This window comes from Globicephala melas, chromosome 5 (genome assembly GCF_963455315.2).
Source record: "Globicephala melas chromosome 5, mGloMel1.2, whole genome shotgun sequence".
Lineage (NCBI taxonomy): Eukaryota > Metazoa > Chordata > Mammalia > Artiodactyla > Delphinidae > Globicephala > Globicephala melas.
Genome location: NC_083318.1, coordinates 7677476 through 7705157, shown reverse-complemented (window position 1 = coordinate 7705157; position 27682 = coordinate 7677476).

The window sequence follows — 27682 nt, the reverse complement described above, 5'->3', positions numbered from 1 at the left end:
GTGCTAGTTGAACTAAATGTCCTACATGGCCATTTCCAGCCATAACAGTTTGTGATTTTATGATAATAATGAAAGTCCAAAGCAATTACTCTGACCACAATGTATTTCAAACAATTTGGGGGAAAGCTGAAATTGAGCACAATTATTTATATAATAATTATGAGTTTCGGTGCTTTGTGATGACCTAGAGGGGTGGGATAGGGAGGATGGGAGGGAGGCTCAAAAGAGAGGGGATATGGGGATATATGTATGCATGTGGCTGATTCACTTTGTTGTACAGCAGAAACTAACAGTATTGTGAAGCAATTATACTCCAATAAAGATCTATTTAAAAAAATAGAATAAAATAAATAATAATTATGAGTTAGATCAGGGGTCAACAAACTTTTTCTGTAAAGGACTATTAGTAAATATTTTAGGATTTGCAGACGATATAGCCTCTGTCACAACTACTCAAACTGTCACTGGGAAGAACCTTAGAAGATAAATAAAAAATTGATATAAGTAGGCATGATTGTGCTCTAATAAAATTGTATATACAAATACAGGCAGAAGAGTGGGTTTGGTCCACGGGCCATAGTTTGTTAACCCCTGAGGCAAACAATTCTTGTGGGATGAGGCAAACAATTGTTGTGGGATGGTGCAAATTCTCCAGAACTCTCTCTTAAGCAACCTTGGTTTAATCCTGTCTCAACTATCTAACAATTTGGTTAATCTGGCATGAGATACTTCTCGATGTTTAAATAAGAAAACTTCCATTAGAATGTCTCAAAATTTTCTCTGGCACTAACATCTTATAATCGTGGACTAATACATATTTCTTACAATTTATTCTTGTGATTCTGTCCCTTTCATCACCTCAAGCTGCTTTTTATTCATGAATAAAGCTTAGACACTATTTAAACCAATGAATTAAGTGCCTGAAATTCAAATGAACAAATAATTCACAGTCATTAGTATAAAATGATCCAGAGTTTTGAGACCCATGCTGTGCCTGAGGGACACAGCCAGCAAACCTGAATATCTGGAGCAGCAATAAAATGTCTGCCAGAAGCAGCAGGCGATGAGAGCAGTGACTCATCTGGTTAAACCTACTAAGAGCTTGAAGCCAGAGAAATTTAGTCACCTGAAATAGAGCATGAAGACACACAACTCTTATTGGTCTTATTTTCTCAGTGCTGAGTAAGTCAGATTTCTTTGACACACTTGCTGTTTCCTCTTTGGAACTATAAAATAAAACGCTGTCCTCCAGGCATTCACTGGCACTATTACTCTTGATGGATTTGTGTTGCCTTGGAGATTTTTGGAAGACATAAATGTTGAAAGGATTGATTTATACTTGACATAAAACTAAGGTTTCTAATATTCTTCTGACAGCACTTATGAGCACTATTTTCTTCATTTATTTGGAAAGAGATTGGTATAGTTGCCTGAAATGGCTTCCAACACTTGAAACTTGTGAGTATTATACTTTTACAGTTTCTTTGAGATAACAAGTAGACTAGCTCTCTTCCCAACTCCCAAATCTGTCTCTGGCTGAGTTCTACTCATTCTTTAATTCCCAGCTTAAATACTACTCCTTCAGAGTGGCCTTTCTTGAGTTCCAAAGTGTATTCCACCTAAATTCATTTGTACGTACATATCTAAGTGTATCTATGTATGTGTTGCATGTTTTGTTTAATATGCATGCTTTCTCTGTGTATGTATATATGTGTACGTATCTCCACTAGACCGTAAGAAAAATAAGGTCTTTTTTTTCTGTCATTCAAGCACAGCACTTAGCACACACTTCCTGGTACATAGTAGGCTCTCAATCAATAAATGTTTAACATGGAAAGTTATAATTGAATAAATGATGACTGAATAAAGACGTGAGGGGAAATAGCTTCATTTTAATAGTGTTTAGTAATCACTACAGAAATTACTTCTACAGTTATTTCAGTGATTCTGGCCAAATAATTACTTAGAGGGTATCTTGTATGATTAGAAAAACAGACTTTTTAAAACTACATTGTTTTATGTTCAGAAAATGAAGAAGATATAATTCTGTTGATATGTATCATTGCATGATTTAAAATAGATAGAAATTTGAGTTAATATCCTGGTTTCAATCTGGTTTTCTATTTGTAAATTCTAATGGGAATTCCTCCTGAAACCATGTCCTTATGCACACCAACTCTAAACTTGCCAGTTGTGTGTGTGTGTGCATTTGTATGTGCTAAACAGATTTACTTTCCTCTTTCACAAACTTGATCCATATTAAGTCCCTCATCTCTCATTGTATAGTCAGATCCATTATTAGTGCCTGTCTCCAAAGCCTGTAGACTCCACAGAGAAAGAAATAGCAAGACCTTATGAGAAAAGGAAAGATTTGACATCAAGTTTCTTCTGCAGGATTCCAAGAGTCCCTTGTAAACTGTGTAATAATGGAGACAGTATAACTTTGAGAGATGAGTTAATTCAGAGGGAACAGTAATGGTTACACTGTAAGATAAATCAATGAAAAATTTGAACATTATGCTTGTTAAATGTTAAACAAAATCTTACACACAATATTGTTTAGATCTAACACACGTCAAACCAAAGGGATAACTATCTGAAGTCTTGATAGGTAATCACTAATTCTGATAGAGTCTTATATATCTCAAATGCCAGGTAAGCATTGAGCGATGGTGGAGCAAAGCTGAAATTAGAACAGTCTACCTGCCCAGTATAGAGGAAAAAAGGGTGAATTGTACTATCTGCATTTAAAACTTTTTTACTTCTGTACTATGGCATTCTCCAATAATTTCAGATCTGGTTGTATTAAAGTTACTCTTATTAAACTTATATTTTAAAAAGTAGCAAATGTAATAAAAGAAGGGTTCCATTGATAATTAGTTGATTATTTCAAATAATGATATTTGAAATATTTCAAATAATGATATTTGAAATAGTAATAATAGTATAAATAGGAAGAATTGTTTCATATATCTTGGAATAATTTTAAAAGTGGATGATACTTATTTTTTAAATAATTATTTCCAATAGGATAATAAAGAAAGAAAATGGCAGTTTGTTCTGAAGTGCTGATTTTAATCATCCTGTAGTGTTGAGGAGCAATCATGGGACATTTTTGGTTAGAGTCTGCAGAGTTTAGAGTCATCTTTTCTTTCCCCCCTCCCATGAATGCAATATCAATTTTCTACATTAAAAAATCAATAGTGTAGATTTTCGAACACAATTAATCATAAGCTTAAAGCGCAACCTGAGACAAATATAGAAATAAAAGTTATCTTAAACGTCAAGGATATCAGTTAGCTTTATTATGTGCACGAATTTTGGAGCATTAAAAAATCAAGTAAATTGCAACTTAAAAGGATATTTATGGAAAATTGTAATAATTTAAGATGTATATTAAATTATAGGAGGAGGTAGGGAGACAATATGTCCTGTCACATTTACACTATCTCTGAAATTTTTTAAAATTATATTACAAATTGGGGGAAAGTCTTTATATAGTGGAAGCAAAAATATGCATCATCTAAGCACATCAAAGTAAACATTAAAAGATATAGAAAAAGCCACCCACGGAAACTTTTTACTATCCTGATTGCTTTTTAAAATATTATCCAAATTTTAAAGTATTTTAAATATCTGTCAAATTGCCACTCATATAGGTAAATCATACATTTTCTAAATATCTAAATATGAGAGTTTTATATGAACTACATATAGATATATACTTATTACATATATATAATACATTTTAAATACTAATTGCTTCTTGGAGGTACAATATGTTCTAAATATACCTAGGAGATATTGCAAATGTATCATTATTTTTTAAAACCTGATGTTCATTACCCTCAAGTTTTTCACTTTTCAAAACTGTTATTTTCATCTAAGCTGCTTCAAATCACTGCTCTTCTCACTTTTCATATAAGAATATATAAGCCAACTGATGTGACCTGTTTCAAATTTTATTAGTTATATGAACATTTATTGAGTTCCTAATTTAAGCTAGATATTGTGCTAGACTGTGGAAATTAACATAAAGATAAGACATGGTCCTTGACCTTGAGGAGTTCACAGTCTGAGGGAGAAAATACATGTATTTTTCAATAAGAAAAATATATGTACATGTAAATAGATACATATACATGACATTAATATATTATGTATTTTTATTATGGTATATATATTATAAAATATATACATGTATTTCTATGGTTATATACTTGTATATATTTTCTTGTTGCATATGTTTATGTACTATATATATTTAGGATGAGAAAATATATATAATATAGATAATTAACATGAATAACATGTATATACACATGTAACAGCAATATAAAAGACATACAATATAAATGTATGTATATATTTTAAGTGAATATTATGTACATAAACTGTAATTTATTCCAGATTTTAAGTAAACCATGACCTAAAAACTTATATAGACAAGCTTATGAGTGAATATAAAGTATATTTTCTAACATACTGGTTGTATGACTTTGAAAAGTAAAGTCACTGTTCAAAATGAGTACTTTCTAAAAGGTTAAATAAATTGTAATGCCACTGAATTAAAGCTGTTGAAAGCTCTTAAAGGTCATCTTTTCATATGGTTTTACTTGTTTACCAACCATATTACTTAACATAGAACTATAAGATATGCTTCACAGATTGGTAAAAACATTAAGATCTATATGGAAAAGGTAATATGTTATTTAATACTAAGATTATTATTTAATATAACTTCTAATTTGTGTATCAGTAAATGATCAAGTAAGGTGAACTGACATCAAAAATATTTAAATTTAACAAATATATATTTTATGTTGGAGTTGAATAGTTTCCTTGCCCTACACATACATACACAAAGAAACACACACTATCACCTTGGAAAAGGAAGAGCTGCTCACAGGCCAAATGGTAAATTGACCCAAGTTTACCTGTGGTACCAACAATCTCCCTTTTAATTCTATTAATCTCTGGGTAACCTTTTTCACCTTCTAGTCCTAAATGAGTTGTGCATTACATTACCTAATATATGCTTTATATTTTATCTTTTAAAGGATTTATAGTATTTTAAGTAACAACTCCTAAAAACTAGAAAGACATAATCAAGGGAATAAAATTTAATTAGTTTTATTATGGATTAAAAGTAAAACTTTGGGGATTAGGAAGAATTGCATGGCCCCTCACCAATCATACCATTTTTAAAACCCCTTCTTTTACTGCTCATTATTCAGAAGAATTATCCATTATTCATTAGAGCAGTTTCAAAAATCTGTTAAATAAGTGAATGAATGAAAATGTTACCTATTATTGTCCCACACATCACTGGGATAACTTTTTCAAGAGCTAAACAAAACACTTAAGACCTCAAATAGCCTTTAATTTGTTAATTAAACCAATTTTATAGACCTTGGGCTAAACTCTAAGATTTAAGTAGGAAGAAAGAGAGGAATGACCTGTAAATTCATGTTTCTAAAAGAAATATTTATCAGAATAGACATATTGGCAGTATGATATAATATTTCATCCTGAATATATTTTATCCCGAAAATGCTTTATGAAGTGTGTTTATATGACCACATTGCACGTTTCTGTCTCTTTTGAGTTAGGAAAATGTGGAGACACTCACATACAAAAGTAGAGCTTCTTGGTGACTTTAAAAAATATATACTCTGTATGTTCTCTCTCAGTTCTTCTCTATCCCTCCTCTTACAAATATGTATATACACTCATAAAAATACTCAGTTGTAACTGTTGCTTTATAGGAGAAAAGTAAGAAAAAAATATACTATGTAAAGGTGGCAAAGCATCTCACTTTTAGTCTTCTAAAATGATATGACAACAGAATATACTTAAAATTCAGTATAGATCACTTAGGTGTTCATAATCTGGATTCCTGAGAAATAGTTTAATTTGACTGATATCCAGTTGCATTGCTAGCATTTCTCAAGATAAAGCCGCTTAAAATTATTGAATAAATCTTCAGAGTCAAGTAATTCTACTATTGACTTTTAAAATAATTTTAGTTGATTGTTCTCATTTTATTTCCTTCTTTATGACTAAACTTATTTTCTGTCATAAGATGTTCATATACATGATACTCTCAATACTCATTTCATCTCTTCAAATATACTGATTAGTATTATATAGAGTGAATATTATAAAAGAGAGAAACTATTAAAGATGGAAGGTTAATGTTAAATTGTTAACTTGTTCTATTTAATGGCTAAATATGACTAAATATATGAAGCCTTTGAATTAATCATGGCCTACATTTTCTTCAGAATTACACAAAGAACTAATTAGTACTCACTCATAACATAAAAAGTAAGGCTATGTACATGGGATATGGGATAACTGAAAATGAGACCTAATTCATTAATTCAGCCAGCTTATTCACAATGAACGGTGATATAAAATGAGACACTTTAAATGATTAGATTTCATGTTATCCATTAAAGTGTTCATAAGGAAACTTATAGTGATAAACTACTTATTATGTAGAGAATTTTATCCATCCACACACATACCATTTTCAATTGAACTCAATAAATATTTATCAGTTTCCTATTATTCTTGTCAAATATTTTACTTTCTCTGAGAGTTTTAGGTGGAGTTTCATCTTAAGTGGACTCTGAGACAAGGATTTCTGTAAAAAGAGCATAGTAGGATATTTTCCAGAAGCAACCAGTAGAATAATGGGAAAGTGAGTCAGGAACAAGGAAACAGCCAAGCAAGTATGTGTGATCAAACATCACAAAGGGGATAATTTCACCTCAATTCACAGGGAATCTCTGAAGGTAATGTGGGTAATACCTGGAATTATCTCAGTTGCAAAGAAGTTAGAGTGTTAATAGCCTATCAGTCATTGGTTAAGTTCTATCTATGGAGGAGAGGAATATTCCTGGGCACTATTGAAACATACTGGGAACCAGTACACAGCACAAAGGGTAAAGAACTCCAAGAGCATATGCTTGGACCATTGACATGGTTTGATATATAGGTTAAGATGAGAGTAATATCATTTTAGCATTCAAGGAGGTTAAAGGCTACTGGGAAAAGTACCAAAAACCACAGGTGCTTGGAACAAGTATTTTTCCACAACATTAAGTGAAACCTGCCTTGAGATCCAGTCACATCAAGTTGGAATGAAATTCAATTTCAGCAAGTACTGTTAATCCCTTCCCACCCCATTGCCTTGTGTTGGTTCTGAGGAATTTACATATCCCTGAATTTATAAGGATAGGTCTGAGGTTTAGTCTGCAGTGGTTATTAGTATATGTTTATTGTGCAGGCAGGCTGGCTACATAATTTGCTGGACACAGTGCAAATGCAAGTGATAAAGAGCTAAAATAGAAAACATGTTTTGTTTTTTTTTTCTATTTTCCACCATCTCTCTCTTGACTTGTCATGGTGGGTTTTTTTTTCTATTTAATGTTTTAAGAAAAGAAAAAATTAAGTTTAAAATTTTCATCATAAATTTTTACATCTTTACACAGTGAAATGCCAGTTTTAAATGCAAATATAAGAGCATTTAAATATGTGGAATCATTGAAATTATACAATTCGTATTTTGTAGCTAGTACATGCATATTTATTTTGTTCTTACCAGAAGAGTAGAAACACTGAGCAAAATTAACTGAGATGTTTACATTTCACTTCTTGATCCATGCATATTCTACCTACACTCTACATTCTGGTACTGAAGAAAAAGGAATAACTGAAAGTAAAAGAAATTTTGTGTAGACCTACTTTTTTTCTTCACTTCATTTCAACTTAAGAAGTTAGCTAATAGAGGAAAGTGACACAGCTAAAAAACAATTTAAGGTTTCTCGGTTGTTTCATAGAACACCATTGACTTCTTTCTGTGTTTGAAGAAATTTCTGGTTCAGATGAAAAGTGTGTTCTCTAGGGGCTGCCAGTGCCCCATTTACTTAGTCACGGACATAACTGGCTTACTTTAGACTTGCTCTGAGACTTGCTTTGACTCCTACACACTGTGGGTTCATTGGAAATCTGTGCTCATGAGGCAGTGCTAAGGCTGTTTGTGAGTAGAATAGCAAGGAACACGCTCCATTATCCCATCAGACTTCAATTACGCATAAGTGCAAAAATAAATGTATTAAGAATTCAAGATGGCTCTCACTCCTGTGTTATCCTGCCAGTCCCTGACACTGAGGCCTCGCCAAGCTTTTTGCCATTCCCCAACCAGGCCCCACACTCTCTACCTTTCCTCCTTTGCTCACCCTATTCCTACCACCTAGAATATTCTGCCTCTTAATCTTTACCCACAGACTCCTATCCAACTTTAAAGATGACTTGAATGAACCCTTTCCTGACCTCGCCCAAACCTGGAACAGAATCTTTCTCCCAAACTTTCATAAAGCTTTGCTTATTCTCTTTTATATGGACTTTTTCCTTACATGATCTGCAAAATCCTATTCAATCTGCAATCATATAGGAAGTTCTCTAAACTTCTTCTTCAGATTAATTCCTCTCCTCACATCTAAACATTGTCATAAATCTGTCACCATCTCCACATCCTAGTCCATCATACATCTTAAAGCTCATCAGCTTTCTCCAAGCAAAAATAAGACCTAACTGGAGAACTGGCATCTTATTTCTAGGAAATTCTGGCTCTGGGTCTACAAACAGATGTTCCTATGGAAAAGGAAACAAAATATCAGTTACAGTGTTGGGCTCAAGAATCTGAAAACAAAGTTATATTAGAGAAAATAGCACAACATTTAATTTCTTAGTGAATTATCCACACATACATCACCAGATAAATAAGACATTACAAGAACTTGTCAACAAGTGGAGAAGAAAAATAGAGTGATTAGATGACTGTTATGCAAGATTATAAAATAGGTATAGACCTCAAAGAATAAAGTGATTGAAAAGAGTTCGTTTTAGGATTAAAGACTTTCAGAAACCCGCTTTTTTATTTTTAACAGCTATAGGGAAAAGCAATATATACTCAATGCCAGAATTTAACTACATGGACTTTCATATTTATCCAAAGTACAGCAGGTGTGCTTAGGTATCATAATTATCATAATGATGATAAATCATTTCCTTTTAATGTAACTTACATCTAAATAAGTATAATGTATAAATTATCATTCTTTCATATAGTAGCCAAATTTTATAACTTTGCACATTGATCCAAAGACATGCTATACAAAAATTTAATTTTTGGAAATATAAAGTGCATTTCAGAAAGACAAATCATTATCTCTTTACACTGAATGGAAGGAGAATTATTATCAATTGTTTTTCACTTTTGATGAAGAACTGGACATTGTTATAGTTAAGGTTGTTTGTGACCATCTCCAAAACCTGATTAGCTGTATAATCCAGGTTATTTTTTTGAAGAAACTATTTTTGGAAATGAAGTATCACTGTCCCTGCAAATAAACACATTTACACTGGTTTGGGGATTCATGTGAGTTTTTCCACATAAGTTTCCTGAAAAGAAATCTGATTCCCTTTTAAAAGCAAACTCTAATTTTTAATCTCATATTTTCTTAGTTAAAACAGGGATTCTATTATTCTGTTTCTACAAAATAATCTACATACACCCAAGATAATAATATTTACTTATAGGAGAAATTTGTCTGGCAATGCAAAGGGTAAAATACATTTGCAAAAGTTGTCCAAAAATATTGAGAAATGAAAATAAGAAAGCATCTGACCTTGGAGATCGAGAATAAAAGTAAAGACAGAACAAGTGAATAACAACTTTAGATACCTTCCAAAAAATAAGGTTATTTTGTACAAATCTATAAAAAATCTTTATGAAAATAATGTAAAAACAAAATTATCTCATGTAATTTATCAATATATTGGACTTAAAAATCTGTCAATTTAATATTTATGATTGTAAAGTAATAAAGTAACATATACTGTACCTCCATAATAAGTAAGGCACCATGCATATTGTTTTATTTTTCATGATATTTAATCCTCACAGAAACTCAACAGGGCAGGCTTTGATATTTTTCTTTTACAAATGAAGGATTTAACGTCATAAAGTTTAAGTGCTTTCTCCAGAGCACACTGCTAAGCAGTTGTGAATCTGAGATTTGAAAACCACTTTATATACAAAATATATTCTCCAAAGACCAAATAAACCCCAGAAGATTTAATTTTTCCACCTTCATATTAATAGACAATAGTAATTATATTAAACTATACAAATCTCTCTTTCTAACTTAAGGGCACCTTTTATAGAATTAAAAATAAAATCTACTTTGAGAGAATGGACTTGAGGACACGGGGACGGGGAAGGGTAAGCTGGGACGAAGTGAAAGAATAGCACTGACATATATACACTACCAAATGTAAAGTAGATAGCTAGTGGGAAGCAGCAGCATCATCGCACAGGGAGATCAGCTCAGTGCTTTGTGATGACCTAGAGGGGTGGGATAGGGAGGGTGGGAGGGAGACGCAAGAGGGAGGGTATATGGGATATATGTATACATATAGCTGATTCACTTTGTTATACAGCAGAATCTAACAACATTTTAAAGCAATTATACTCTAATAAAGATGTTAAAAAATTTTTTAAATAAAATCTACTTTGATTAATAGGAATATGAAATCATTCAATTATGTAATAGCATAACCATACCTCTTTCAAAGATTATTTAAATTCTATATAAAATGAAACTTAAGTATTTCAGGTAGAGTGTTGCTTAGAGTTGGGAAGTACCGTGATGTAGGTTTGCCACAGATAGTCTAAGATTACACCTGTCACCACAGCTGAATTACTAATACTGCCCTATTTTCCTCTCCAAAGTGTACTGGTTTGAATGGTAAATCATGAAGTCCCTCTAGTTAAGTGCAAACATAAGTGTGTGAAACAAACAAGCAAAAAATTAAAAAAAATTAAGTGCTTGCAACAGAGGATAAAATGTAAAACACCCAACTGAAATGACAAAACTAACTCAAATGAGTAATAGGTGTGAAAAATGACATTAACAAAACTGTAACTATAATGAAGCTTAGATTTAGTTATTACTTGACTCAGCAGGATGAAAGAAACAGAAGAAAAATGTAGCTTTCAGAAAGATTTGATTCTTGCTATTGTGCTGATGCCAAAGCAGCAAAACACAACGCAAACCTTGGAAATGCTTTGCTAAACAAAGTGAGGAACTTAAATACTCTGGCAGATTAATGGTGGAAATCAAGAGAAGATGTCTATAAGTCATCAATAAGTGTAAAGGGAAAATTAATCTATACATAATTAATAGCCTACTATTAGGCGATTGCTATTTGATTATTAGTATAATCAAAGTTTATTAGTATAATCAAAGTGTGCTATCTAACTTTAAACAAAGCTGCTATTTGTCTTAATTAAAAATGTTATTTGTATAGGTTTTCTAAAAGCTATTGCTTCTCAAAACCCCCTCTTCCAGCAGCCTTCACCAGGCTACTTATTCTTGACTGTTTAACGTAGCTGCTATTGCTCCAGTCATATTTTCCTGCCCATAACCTTTTTATTTTTTCTTATATCTCCCCTTATCATAGCTTTCATCTCATTCCCATAAAATTGCCTGTTTATTTATCTGCTCCCTTAACTAAACTATAAGCCCCTCAACAGAAGAGACTGTGTTTAGCATGGAAGAATCATGCAATTAATGCATGATAAATGGACACACACACAGAAACACCCCTTAAATTAGCTGATAACAAAGAATGAACTTTCGTCTGCTAGATCACATATTTACTACAGAGTATTATTCATTTACAGAATATGATATAGTCTACAGAGTATCTGAATATATATAAAATTTAGCTGTAAAGATATGAGTAAATAGCATTTCCTTCCTTTTAATTGTCAGAGATGCATAGAAACAAAAACTTGGTTTAAATAGTAGTTCAATTCTTCAAAAGTCCGGATCAGTTAATATTTATCATGCATATTTTAATGACAGAAGGTATTTTTTCCTTCCTTACCTAATTATACGATACCAATCCAGTAAACAAAGATGGGTGCAAGAAAATCCACTACTGTTTTTTAAATGCATAAACATAAGATTCCCCAGAAAAATCTAACTCTGTTTGGAAAATTCTAAACAAATAGATAAAATGACACTGATTTTTTAAAATAAAATAGTAATTTAACCATTTTTAGAACTCCCATGACATCAAGCCAGCAAATTTCAGCCTAAACTTGAATTAACTCCCTGCAGGCTGCCTTTCATTGAAGCTGATAATGATCAAAGCTCTCCATGGGCTAAGGACCCATGCATAGCCTGATGTAAGACTCTAGTTGTTTCCAGAGTCAACCCTCATGTGTTTGTGTATATGTCATAAGATTTGGGTCATACTTTACACATTATCTAAGCTTGCCTAAGGGTAGACAACATCAGTATAAGGGAAACCAAACTATTTGCAGCTGTAGGACATATACAGAAAATAACTTGTACAGTTTTCGAAAGCTAGTCATTAGTTATCCCCAAAATGGGTCCTGATGATCTCTGCTGAAATACAATTTATAAGGTTTATCACGTTAAAATGAAAATGTTGGATAATATGTGTAGTATTTTTACACAATGTTTATTCTTTGTAAAGCTTTCACAAAATATTTAAAATTTAATTTTAAATGCTATTTTATAATTTAGATTTGAATGGATTTTCAGATATTTACAAAAGCTTTTTATAAATACTTCCGCATAGAAAGGTAGATATCAAAATTGTGTACTAACATGCAAAAAAATATTCAAGTGCAATAATATATCACATTCACCTTGTTTGTAACTTCCCTGTATCTTCCATTTTCTCTTGCCTCCTGCATAAATCAGTAATAATCTGCACTTGGATATCTGCTTTATATGTGAATCCTTTCATATTACTTTAATTTCTGGCAATATTCCAAGTATCTGCACCTCTTTGTGAATAAATCCCAAGACATTGAGATGAGACTTTACTTCCAGCTTCTTTGCATACTAATACGTAGCTTTGAGCAAAGTGGAAATGTTCTTTTCCCTGCACTGGCAAAATATCGCTCTTTTTAATTTAATTTTCAACAGGTACTTTTTTTTTTCTTTCATTCTGAACTGCATTATTGGCTATTGGCTTCTGAGTCTTTGGATTGTTTCTTATTTATATCTCTACTTTAACATTGCTTCTTCCAAATCTCTATTGCCAATTACAGTAAAACATCTTAGAAAACAAGCTCACTGATTGAGCCAAATTCAAAGAGACATTCAGTAACAAATTCATATTTGTGAAATAACCTCGTCCTCATCCCTAATCCATGAGTTTAATTAAACTGTGCTTTTATTTTTAGGCTTACATTTTCAGTGTAATCTTCCAGAATTCAAACCAAGTCTCTACCCCAGTCAAATGATACTTACAACAATTTTAAGTAAAAGCAATGAATCAGTGCAAACCATGTAGTACAGTGTTCAGAGTCTCATATGAGATATTACTGCACAAAAAGGAATTGTATGGAACATGTTCTCATTTATGCCATTTAATTGAAAGTATTATGGAAAAGAAATTGGTATGAGGAGGGCTCTGACAATATTGTGATGCAAATTTATTAACTGAAGACCTGTATATTAAACCCCAGTTAAGTATTATATACTTAATATTTGGGATAGATCTTACGTGAAATGTTGTTGCAATAATAATAATAATAAAAGGAGCAGGAGGAGACTTAGGAGATAATGGGTATGTTTATGGCCTTAATGGTGGTAATGTTTCCATGAGCATATACTTATCTCCAGTCTCATCAAGTTGTACAAACTAAATATGTACAGCATTGAAACAGAAGTAAATTTATCCATCTCTGTGCATACTTACATTTTCTACCACATATCACATTCTCCCGTTGCGGAGCACAGGCTCTGGACGCGCAGGCTCAGCGGCCATGGCTCACGGGCCCAGCCACTCCACGGCATGTGGGATCTTCCCGGACAGGGGCACGAACTCATGTCCCCTGCATCGGCAGGCAGACTCTCAACCACTGCACCATCAGGGAAACCCTGCCTGTGTGTTTTATTGTTAACTGAATGAAGATAAAATGAAAAACAGGTCTTACATAACTTAACACATTGCTTTCAACTACTAAAAAGAAACAACCTGGATTAAGATAATACAAACGAAACCAAAAGAAAAACAAAATAAAACAAAACCCCTTTAAGTATCCCTCTGACTTTAGTGACAGCCTTGAGAGTTCAAGATGGACAGTTCTCAGGAAGAACTCAGGGCTCCCGGCCCTTACATTTCTCTTCAGCTTCCAACAAGGTTATTATCTCTGATCAATTTGCAAGCATTTCTTTATTTGCTGAACTTCAAACTGGCTTATTTTCATGCACGTTTACCACCGATTTTATTTCTTTTTAACATCTTTATTGGAATATAATTGCTTTACAATGATGTGTTAGTTTCTGATGTAAAACAAAGTGAATTAGCTATACATATACATATATCCCCATATCTCCTCACTCTTGCATCTCCCTCCCACCCTCCTTCTCCCACTCCTCTAGGGGACACAAAGCACCGAGCTGATCTCCCTGTGCTATGCAGCTGCTTCCCACTAGCTATCTATTTTACATGTGGTAGTGTATATATGTCCATGCCACTCTCTTACTTCGTCCCAGCTTACCGTTCCCCTTCCACATGTCCTCAAGTCCATTCTCTACGTCTGCGTTTTTATTCCTGTTCTGCCCCTAGGTTCTTCAGAATCATTTTTCTTTTTAGATTACGTATATACATACATGCTTACGTATAAGCATACAGTGTTTGTTTCTCTCTTTCTGACTTACTTCACTCTGTATGACAGTCTCTAGGTCTATACACCTCACTACCAATAACTCAATTTCATTTCTTTTTATGGCTGAGTAGTATTCCATTGTATATATGTGCCACATCTACCTTATCCATTCATCTGTCGATGGACACTTAGGTTGCTTCCATGTCCTGGCTATTGTAAATAGAGCTGCAATGAACATTGTGATGCCTGGGTCTTTTTGAATTATGGTTATCTCAGGGGATATGCCCAGTAGTGGGATTGCTGGGTCGTATGGTAGTTCTATTTTTAGATTTTTAGGAACCTCCATACTGTTCTACATAGTGGCTGTATCAATTTACATTCCCACCAACAGTGCAAGAGGGTTCCCTTTCCTCCATACCCTCTCCAACATTTATTGTTTGTGAATTTTTTGATGATGGCCACTCTGACCAGTGTGAGGTGATGCCTCACTGTAGTTTTGCCTTGCATTTCACTAATGATTAGTGATGTTGAACATCTTTTCATGTGTTTGTTGGTAATCTGTGTATCATCTTTGGAGAAATGTCTATTTAGCTCTTCTGCCCATTTTTGGATTAGGCTGTTTGTTTTTCAGATATTGAGCTGCATGATCTGCTTGTATATTCTGGAGATTGATCCTTTGTCAGTTGCCTCATTTGCAAATATTTTCTCCCATTCTGAGGGTTGTTTTTTTGTCTTGTTTATGTTTTCCTTTGCTGTGCAAAAGCTTTTAAGTTTCATTAGGTCCCATTGGTTTATATTTGTTTTTATTTCCCTTTCTCTAGGAGGTGGGTCAAAAAGAATCTTGCTGTGATGTATGTCATAGAGTGTTCTGCCTATGTTTTCCTCTAAGAGTTTTATAGTGTCTGGCCTTACATTTAGGTCTTTAATCCATTTTGAGTTTATTTTTGTGTATGGTGTTAGGTAGTTTTTTAATTTCATTCATTTACATGTAGCTGTCCAGTATTCCCAGCACCACTTATTGAAGAGGCTGTCTTTTCTCCATTGTATATCTTTGTCTCCTTTGTCATAGATTAGTTGACCATAGGTGCGTGGGTTTATCTTTGGGCTTTCTATCTTGTTCCATTGATCTATGTTTCTGTTTTTGTGCCAGTACCATACTGTCTTGATTACTGTAGCTTTGTAGTATACTCTGAAGTCAGGGAGCCTGATTCCTCCAGTTCTGTTTTCCTTTCTCAAGATTGCTTTGGCTATTCAGGGTCTTTTGTGGTTCCACATAAATTGTGAAATTTTTTGTTCTAGTTCTGTGAAAAATGCCAGTGGTAGTTTGATAGGGATTGCATTGAATCTGTAGATAGTGTTGGGTAGTATAGTCATTTTCAAAATGTTGATTCTTCCAATCCAAGAACATGGAATATCTCTCCATCTGTTTGTATCATCTTTGATTTTATTCATCAGCATCTTATACTTTTCAGAGTAGAGGTCTTTTGCCTCCTCATGTAGGTTTATTCTTAGGTATTTTATTCTTTTTGTTGCAGTGGTCAACGGGAGTGTTTCCTTAATTGCTCTTTCAGATTTTTCATCATTAGTGTATAGGAATGCAAGAGATTTCTGTGCATTAATTTTGTGTACTGCTATTTTACCAAATTCATTGATTACCTCTAGTAGTTTTCTGGTAGCATCTTTAGAATTCTCTATGTATAGTATCATGCCATCTGCAAACAGTGACAGGTTTACTTCTTTTCTGATTTGGATTCCGTTTACTTCTTTTTCTTCTCTAATTGCTGTAGCTAAAACTTCCAAAACTATGTTGAATAATAGTGGTGAGAGTGGGCAACCTTGTCTTGTTCCTTATCTTAGTGGAAATGGTTTCAGTTTTTCACCATTGAAAATGACATTGCCTGTGGGTTTGTCATATATGGCCTTTATTATGTTGAGGTAAGTTCCCTCTACACCTACTTTCTGGAGGGTTTTTATTATAAATGGGTGTTGCATTTTGTCAAAAGATTTTTCTGCATCTATTGAGATGATCATATGGCTTTTCTCCTTCAATTTGTTAATATGGTTTATCACATGGATTGATTTGCTTATCTTGAAGAATCTTTGCATTCCTGGAATAAACCCCACTTGATCATGGTGTATGATCCTTTTAATGTGCTGTTGGATTCTGTTTGCTAGTATTTTGTTGAGGATTTTTGCATCTATGTTCATCAGTGATATTGGCCTGTAGTTTTCTTTTTTTGTGACATCTTTTTCTGGTTTTGGTATCAGGGTGATGATGGCCTCGTAGAATGAATTTGGGAGTGTTCCTGCCTCTGCTATATTTTGGAAGAGTTTGAGAAGGGTAGGTGTTAGCTCTTCTCTAAGTGTTTGATAGAATTCATCTGTGAAGCCATCTGGTCCTGGGCTTTTGTTAGTTGGAAGATTTTTAATCACAGTCTCAATTTCAGTGCTTGTGATTGGTCTGTTTGTATTTTCTATTTCTTTCTGCTTCAGTCTTGGAAGACTGTGCTTTTCTAAGAATTTGTCCATTTCTTCCAGGTTGTTCATTTTATTGGCTTAGAGTTGCTTTTAGCAGTCTCTCATGATCCTTTGTATTTCTCTAGTGTCATTTGTAACTTCTCCTTTTTCAATTCTAATTCTATTGATTTGAGTCTTCTCCCTTTTTTTGTTGATGAGTCTGGCTAATGGTTTATCAATTTTGTTTATCTTCTCAAAGAACCAGCTTTAAGCTTTATTGATCTTTGTTTGATCCATAAGAGCTATTGTTGATCAAATTGTATATCAGTAATAGCTCAACAATTGAGCTATTGTTTCCTTCATTTCTTTTTCATTTATTTCTGATCTGATATTTATGATTTCTTTGCCTCTGCTAACTTTCCGGTTTTTCTGTTCTTCTTTCTCTAATTGCTTTAGGTGTAAGGTTAGGTTGTTTATTTGAGATATTTCTTGTTTCTTGAGGTAGGATTGTATTGCTATAAATTTCCCTCTTAGAACTGTTTTGCTGCATCCCATAGGTTTTGGGTTGTTGTGTTTTCATTGTCAGTTGTTTCTAGGTATTTTTTGATTTCCTCTTTGATTTCTTCAGTGATCTCTTGGTTATTTACTAGTGTATTGCTTAGCCTCCTTGGGTTTGTATTTTTATGGATTTTTTCCCTGTAATTGATATCTCATAGCATTTGTGGTCAGAAAAGATACTTGATATGTGGTCAATTATGTGGTCTCATAGCATTGTGGTCTCATAGCATTGATATGTGGTCAAGTATGTGGTCTCATAGCATATGTGGTCTCATAGCATTGTGGTCAAAAAAGATACTTGATATGATATCAATTTCCTTAAATTTACTGAGGCTTGATTTTTGACCCAAGATATGATCTATCCTGGAGAATGTTCCATGAGCACTTGAGAAGAAAGTGTATTCTGTTGCTTTTGGATGGAATGTCCAATATATATCTATTAGTCCATCTTGTTTATTGTATCATTTAAAGCTTGTGTTTCCTTATTTATTTTCATTTTGGATGATTTGTGCATTGGTGAAAGTGGGGTGTTAAAGTCCCCTAGTATTATTGTGTTACTGTTGATTTCCCCTTTTATAGCCATTAGTATTTGCCTTTATATTAATTTGCTCCTATGTTGGGTGCATAAGTATTTAGAATTGTTATATCGTCTTGGATTGACCCCTTGATCATTATGTGGTGTCCTTTGTCTCTTGTAATAGTCTTTATTTTAAAGTGTATTTTGTCTGATATGAGAATTGCTACTCCAGCTTTCTTTCGATTTCCATTTGCATGGAATATCTCTTTGGCTTCCCTTACTTTCAGTCTGTATGTGTCTGTAGGTCTGAAGTGGGTCTCTTGTAGACAGCATATATATGGGTCTTGTTTTTATATCCATTCACCCTGTATGTCTTTTGGTTGGAGTATTTTATCCATTTACATTTAAGGTAATTATCGATATGTATGTTACTATTACCATTTTCTTAATTGTTTTGTGTTTGTTATTGTAGGTCTTTTCCTTCTCTTGTGTTTCCTGCCTAGAAAAGTTCCTTTAGCATTTGTTGTAAAGCTGGTTTGGTGGTCCTGAATTTTCTTAACTTTTGCTTAACTGTAAAGATTTTAATTTCTCCATCAAATCTGAATCAGATCCTTGCTGGATGGAGTAATCTTGGTTGTAGGTTTTTCCCTTTCATCACTTTAAATATGTCCTGCCACTCCCTTCTAACTTTCAGAGTTTCTGATGAAAAATCAGCTGTTAACCTTATGAGGATTCCCTTGTATGTTATTTGTTGCTCCTCCCTTGCTGCTTTTAATATTTTTTCTTTGAATTTAATTTTTGATTGTTTGATTAATATGTGTCTTGGCATGTTTCTCCTTGGATTTATCCTGTATGGGACTCTCTGTGCTTCCTGGACTTGATTGACTATTTCCTTTTCCATATTAGGGAAGTTTTCAACTGTAATCTCTTCAAATATTTTCTCAGTCCCTTTCTTTTTCTCTTCTTCTTCTGGGACCCCTATAATTCGAATGTTGGTGTGTTTAATGTTGTCCCAGAGGTCTCTGAGACTGTCCTCGATTCTTTTCATTCTTTTTTCTTTATTCTCCTCTGTGGTAGTTTTTTCCACTATTTTATCTTCCAGGTCACTTATCCGTTCTTCTGCCTCAGTTATTCTGCTATTGATTCCTTCCAAAGAATTTTAAATTTCATTTATTGTATTGTTCATCATTGTTTGTTTGCTCTTTAGTTCTTCTAGGTCCTTGTTAAATGTTCTTGTATTTTCTCCATTCTATTTACAAGATTTTGCATCATCTTTACTATCATTATTCTGAATTCTTTTTCAGGTGGACTGCCTATTTTCCTCTTCATTTGTTTGGTCTGCTAGGTTTTTACCTTCCTCCTTCATCTGCTGTGTATTTCTCTGTCTTCTCATTTTGCTTAACTGACTGTGTTTGGGGTCTCCTTTTCACAGGCTGCAGGTTCGTAGTTTCCATTGTTTTTGGTGTCTGCCCCCAGTGGGTAAGGTTGTTCAGTGGGTTGTGTAGGCTTCCTGGTGGAGGCGACTGGTGCCTCTGTTCTGGTGGATGAGACTGGATCTTGTCTTTCTGGTGAGCAGGACTGCATCCGGTGGTTTGTTCTGGGGTCTGTGAACTTATTATGATTTTAGCCGCCCTCTCTGTTAATGGGTGGGGTTGTGTTCCTGTCTTGCTAGTTGTTTGGCATAGGGTGTCCAGCACTTTAGCTTGTTGGGTGTTCAGTGGAGCTGGGTCTTAGTGTTTAGATGAAGATCTCTGGGAGAGCTTTCGTTGTTTGACATTACGTGAGCTGGGAGGTCTCTGGTGGACCAATGTTGTGAACTCGGCTCTCCCACCTAGAGGCTCAGGCCTTACACCCAGCCAGAGCACCAAGACCCTGTCAGCCATACGGCTCAGAAGAAAAGGAAGAAAATGAAAGAAATAAAGAAAGAAAGAAAGAAAGGAAGAAAGATAGAAAGAAAGGAAGGAAAGGAAGGAAAGAAAGGAAGGAAGGAAGGAAGGAAAGAAAGATGGAAGGGAGGGAGGGAGGAAGGGAAGTTATTAAAATAAAAAAAATATTGAAAATAAAAAATTAAAAAGTAATAAAAATAAAGAAAGAAAAGAGAGCAACCAATCAAAAAAACAAATCCATCCATGATAACAATCACTAAAAAGTATACAACAAAACAAAAAGGACAGACAGAACCCTAAGAAATATGGTAAAAGCAAAGCTATACAGACAAAAATCACACAAAGAAGCATACACATACACACTCACAAAAAGAGAAAAAGGAAAATATATATATATATTAATAAAAAAGAGAGCAACCAAATCAATAAACAAATCTACCAATGATAATAAGCTCTAAACACTAAACTAAGATAAACATAAAACCATAAACAAATTAATTGCAGAAAGCAAACCCCAAGTCTACAGTTGCTCCACCTCAATTTTGGGATGATTCATTGTCTGTTCAGGTATTCCACAGATGCAGGTACATCAACTTGACTGTGGAGATTTAATCCACTGCTCTCGAGGCTGCCAGGAGAGATTTCCCTTTCTCTTCTTTGTTCGCACAGCTCCTGGGGTTCAGCTTTGTAATTGGCCCTGCCTCTGTGTGTAGGTCGCCTGAGGGTGTCTGTTCCCTGCCCAGCTAGGATGGGCTTAAAGGAGCAGCTGATTTGGGGGCTCTGGCTCACTCAGTCCGGGGGGAGGGAGGGGTATGGAATGCGGGGCGAGCCTGCAGTGGCAGAGGCCGGCGTGACATTGCAACAGCCTGAGGCTCACCATGTGTTCTCCCGGGGAAGTTGTCCCTGGATCACGGGACCCTGGCAGTGGCAGGCTGCACAGGCTTCCAGGAGGGGAGGTGTGGATAGTGACTTGTGCTCGCACACAGGCCTCTTGGTTGATGCTCAGCAGCCTTAGTGTCTCATGCCCGTCTCTGGTGTCCGCGCTTATAGCCGCGGCTCGTGCCCGTCTCTGGGACTCGTTTTGGCGGTGCTCTGAATCCCTTCTCCTCGCGCACCAGGAAACAAAGAGGGAAGGAAGAGTCTCTTGCCTCTTCGGCAGGTCCAGACTTTTCCCCGGACTCCCTCCCAGCTAACCGTGGCACACTAACCCCTTCAGGCTGTGTTCACGCAGCCAACCCCAGGACTCTTCCTGGGATCCGACCTCCGAAGTCCTAACCTCAGCTCCCAGCCACCGCCCGCCCCGGCGGGTGAGCAGACAAGCCTCTCGGGCTGGTGAGTGCTGGTCGGCACCGATCCTCCGTGCGGGAATCTCTCCACTTTGCCTTCTGCACCAATGTTGCTGTACTCTCCTCCGCAGCTCCGAAGCTCCCCCACTCCGCCACCCACAGTCTCCACCCGCGAAGGGGCTTCCTAGTGTGTGGAAACTTTTCCTCCTCCACAGCTCCCTCCCAGAGGGGCAGGTCCCATCCCTATTCTTTTGTCTCTGTTTCTTCTTTTTTCTTTTGCCCTACCCAGGTACGTGGGGAGTTTCTAGCCTTTTGGGAAGTCTGAGGTCTTCTGCCAGCATTCAGTAGGTGTTCTGTAGGAGTTGTTCCACATGTACATGTATTTTTATGTATTTGTGGAGATGAGGGTGATCTCCATGTCTTACTCCTCTGCCATCTTGAAGCTATCCCCCTTACCACAGATTTTGATGGTTCTGTTATGGTTGCAATTGATTCTTTTGGTGAATTCAGTCTTCTCCTGAGATCAGGAATTTAATCTCTGCTCCTAGTTAGTAAATAACCCTGGAAATTGATGTTATGTCAGTTTTGATCAAATTCAATTGGGAATAAAACAGTTCTTTTTTTAAAACGATAGAGGTATCAAAACTTATGTAGATTTTTAAGCATGTGTCCAATCTATATACATTTCAAATATAGTCTTTAATTGGGGTCCTATTACCTTGTTTTTTCTTATTTCTTAAAGTTATTTTCCAGTTGTAGTGGTCATTGGCTCCACAGCCATGAATTTTCTTTTTCCCTTCTACTAGAGTAGAGTTTCCAATTTCATGGGTGGAGCAGGACCTGAGCCCCTCAGAATTTTAAATGAACTGGTGGATTGAAAGTTATTCTGAATTTTTCTGCCCTACATTTCAAATTTTCATTTATTTACCCTTGGTGCCTACCAGTACCAACAAGCTACCCCTTTCCCCAGAGAATATTTTCCCAATGTTTTCATTTACTTTTTAGTAAGTGCTGCTTTTGAGTTAAAGTTGCAATTCAAGTTATTTTATCCATCTGCTATATATGAATGAACCGCATATAATAGAAGTTTAAAAATACATAGATGCAAAAATAAATAAAAATAAACCTACTAGACTTAGAGGGATACTCGTTGCCAAAAAGCTCATGTATTCATACTGTATCTATTTTCATCATATTGCTTAAGAGATCTGAAATTTTATGAATGTCCATCAGGATTCAGTACAGGAAGTAGAAACCTAGAGTGATTTTAAGCAGAGAGTGAATTCATTTTTACCAAACCATTGCAGGAGCTAGAGAAACTGCCTCTGAGCTGAGCATTTACAAGTTACTACCAACATGTTGCAGAACTCACTCAGTGAGGAATCAGGGGCTACCAGTGGAATCCAGATATCACTTTAGTTGAGGTACAGTACTCAGGAAGCTAGAGTCAGGAAAATGCCACCATTGTAACTGCCTAGAATCAAGGTGCCATTTGCTCCCACCAACTACCTCTCTTTCAAATGGAAAAATCAGAGCATACAATTGTTTGAGCCTGACCTTTTTCCATAGCACTAGCTAAGTGAGTCTTGGAATTGTTGAGCTTTTAGATCTTTTCATTGGAGAAAGGCTCATAATAAGGAGATGTGATGGAATGCCAAGTGCTTAATTACCCTGTCCTAGAAAATATATAAGATGAAGATTACTCAGATGATTGGGCAGAACATAAAGAATAATGACTTGCTTAAGTAATGTGAGAGAAGATCCCTTAGAAACATGGAATTCCTGAATAAAAGTTAATGGGACATTTAAGAGAAGGGAAGAGAAATCTACACAACATGTTAATTCTTAATATTTTAAATTCATGACAGCATTTATAAAATAATGTTTCCATAATCTAGGTGGTAATGGAACCTACAAAAGAATCCTAGGCGTGAGGTCAAGATGGGATTTCAGTTTTCAAGGGGAAGGCATGGCAACATAGATTTTTAAAGGTAGTGTTTTTGTTTATGTCAAGATTGAAGAGTAACTATCCAGATCCTTGAAGGAATCTGAAGGAAAAATCCAAACCGTTTCTTGTAAGAGGGCCACTTATAAAAGAAAGCAAAGCTATTTCAGCTACCTATGATCCCAGTGGCTTTCAGCAGGCAATTAATGTTTGAGATCCATCCTTTTAGTCCCAGTCCTTTGCAGATTTTGAGTTAGTGGGCATTCAGTAAAAATGTCTGATGAATAAATGAATAACATTTAAAATGATTGATTGAATCAACAAGAAAAGGCTAAATTATATTCACTCTACTATAAAATGAGTCAGAAAAGTGTGTCATAAGTTATTGAAAGATTTCTAACAGAACAATTATAATGAAAGTTTCAGTTAGTAACTGGGAGAATTTCATTTGGATAATTCATGTTTGTGAAATAGCTTATTCTCCAGTGATGCCAGGTAAATGAAGCAGAATTATTGTATTAATTTCAGGTAAGTATTCTCAACTTAATAAAAGAGTTTATAGTTGTTCTATTTCTTCTGTTTCAGCATCAAAGCTTTACATTTTGTTCACACTGTTTCTCATAAAAATGGAAGTTGAAATAAGGTAACAATATGGAAATTGTCACCTTAAGTTATTTATGATTAAATGAGCAAAATAAACACTGAACATGACATTATTTAAAATATTTCATCCCAGAGATGGTAAAGTCCACATGAATATTTATCATTTGTACAGTCCTGAAATATACTGCACCCTGAACCTGGCATGTTACAGCTAAGACTTAAGCTGGGAATGGTAATATCAAGTTTACTTTTTTTCTCACACAATAGACCTCTAAATAGATTTGTGAAATCATTAAATTTTTTAAACTACTATTCTCTAGAAGTGAAGTAGAATTTGAAGTAATTATAATCCATATGTTTTACAATTTTCAGTATATATCAGAGAAGGAGTAATTGATTTTTATATTTATATACTCTTGACATTCATAAAGATATAGTCTAAGTGAAACCAAGAAGCTGGGTTTGGCCATTATATATAATTAATATTACCTTCATTAAATATGACATCCATGTTGATCACATTCTCTTTTATTAGTGAGTTGATTGAATACTTAACTGGTATATATTATATATGTATATATATAATTTTAACTAAAGTATGTTGTAACTGGAAGGAAATTAAGGATATATTAGAGAACAAAAAACAAGAACAAGAAACAAAAAACAAGTCTGCATAACCCAATGTGTTCTCATAGATACAACAGTGAAATATGTGGTATCAAATTAAAAAAAAATAATGCTATATCTCAGGGTTAATGGTTCTGAAATTCAGTGTGTTGAACACCATGTTTATGATTAGATATTATCAGAATATCTATTGTTCAATAAACATTAGAATTTCATTGAAATACATATACACATATAGTTATTTAACTGAGAAGACATAATTTTCGCATTCCTCATAGCTATTCATTTTAAAGATGATTTCTTGTTGCCAAACATACAGTGAATGAGAAATATCTAATAGTAGACTGGCTGTGCTAGTTTTAAGTAGGAAAGCTACTTTGAAAAAAAATTACACTTAGATGAATAGATGTATTGACTAACTTATGTGTGTGCATTACATGTACTAACCTTTCCTTTCTTAATGTTACCCTGATTTTCATTTGGCAAAATACCTCTTCCTTATGATACACAGTGTTTATGAAAGTTTAATCAATAAGTAGCTCTACTCTCTCTCTCCCACTGAGGATCATCAATTCTATCAGAGTCATTCAAAGTAGGAATTTGCTAAGCTCTTGCTACTTAGGTGAAAGGTCCTCTATTAAAGCCTGTTGTTTTCTTAAGATATGTCCCATATTTTAACAACGAATCTCCTTCAATTGGACAAAGCTGGTTTCTGTGGCTTTCAAGCAAATTAAATTAACTTATACAACTGAAGATTTAGGAAAATGATTGAAGGCCAACAGTCTACATAAATTTTACATCGTCATTAATTTCTCTAGTTTATTGTTGATAGGTGGATTTGGAGGTCAAGAAAGTCCATTAAAAAGTGATCGTGTTCTGTATTGATACTATGATTATCCTAACACGTTTTAAATAGGGATAGATTATTCCTACTATTATACTTTAAAGCATTCAGGATAATTCTGACATATTATTTTGTTAAATATTGCATATACAAAAATGCATTTCAGACAAATACAAATAATTAAATTTCTGCTTTGGGAAGTTATTACTGACATTGCTGTCAAACTGTATAAACAAAAGTTTGTTATATACATAATGTTTAGCTGACCCTCTTAAATCTGTTTTTACATATTTTTGAATATTACATTTATTCTTCTTCTTATACTTTAATTGCATGTTATTTAAAAAGTGAATTATTTCAAGTAGAAATAAAATCTTCAAAAAATTACAGTGAATCTTGCTTTTGCACTTTTGGTAACTTTCCTATTTATTTCTTTACTTCTCTCTTTTCCATTGGACTTTCCATTTTAAGTTTATACTCATATCAATATAATACAGTCTGTAAAAGCTCTCATATCTTTTCCTACCACATAGTGGTCATGTAATTTTTGGCAAGTTACTTAACCTCACTATGTCTCAGTTGCCTGATATGTAAAATCAAATTATTTATATAGTACCTATTTCTAATTTTTGATGACAGAATTAGACAATTGATCTAAAGTGTTTACTCCAGTTGTTTGATACAAATTAAGACGTCAATGAGCTGTAGTTATTCCTCCAACGTGGATTTTTTGGTTGATGATAACTAATGTGATAAAAGATGTTTTAAAATGAATGAAAACAGAGATATCTGAGAATGGATTGGAATAATTCTCTGGTTATCTGGGGTCCAAATAAAATACATTTTGAGTGCCCAAAACTTTTAAATCTCCCTGTAAGATAATTGAAAATATAGTAAAAGTTATGCATTATATTGGAAAAACTGCTTAAGAAAAAAAATTTTCTGACCATATATGTGACTTATTTACAGAAAATTTTACCTGAATGACATTAAGGATAAATGAGAGCTGGATTTAATTTAATGGCATGTATTTAAATAGCATATATATTCATGATGGTACACACCTTCATAATCTCTTTACAGATTCCTTTCTTCCAATCAGAGTTTGATCTTTTTTAAATAAATGCACTGCTTTGAAGATTAAATTCAGGAATATAATAACATCTTCCACTATCAGGGTGTTATAGAATTTAAAATACCTAATTTTCATACTTATGTGCTAAATGTTTACAGAACCCACAAAGAGGAAATATTGGGATTGGTTATATTTATACTTTTAAACACAGTTTTATTAATTCTTTGACATGTATGAAATTTTAAGAGAAATACATACCTTACATTTCACGTAGTTCCTATTATTATCTTTGAATAAAAACAAGCAAACAAACAAAATTAAATTCTATAGTCCCAGAAAAAATCCATGAGTAAGAGATGTACATTTTTTAACCTGTGTTTATTTTTTGTTTACTATTGCCATGCACTAAGCTAACAGCTCAATTTGGAGAAAAGAGAAACATATATAGCCCTCAACTGCTTACTGCTAAATTAGTTCATACAGCTGTTCCTAGTTCATTTTAGTCATTTCAACTTAGAGTTGATCACACAATTTATCCATATCTTTAGATTCTTTGAAAACTGAGCTAGATTCAAATCATAAAGTGATTATAAATATACAGTTTTATGTTTGTTTATTTATCTTCTCACAATACTTCACTTGGAAAATGTGGTCTTTCCTATTTTCACTTCATTCCTTAAATTATACAAAGCAAATCTATTTTTGAGTTAAAGTTGCAAAATAAAAGTGGAATTAGTGTTTGGGCACATAGGAAATTGTGACTGCACTTTAAGAGTTAGTCATTCATTTAAACATATTAATTTTGTTATCTATAAGAAGAAATGTTAATGCATCTGGTGTACAAAGAGTTGTACATAATAAAAACCTAACAACCTTCAGGGTATCCATTCACCATAAAACTAATTTCACACCTAGTCTATTATGTAATGTGCTATGAAAATATCTCTGTGCTTCAAGATATTATACTAGCTTGCATGTACAATTTTGGTTATCTTCTTTGAAGTAAAGATTGCATACACATTAATAATCAAACTCCTAGACTTGATCCATAAATTCATTCTTATTTTATACACTTAGAAAATCTGTGTTTCCTTAATAAACCAATCACAAGTGAGTAAATAAAGGTAGAAAGATAAACATTTGTTATCTA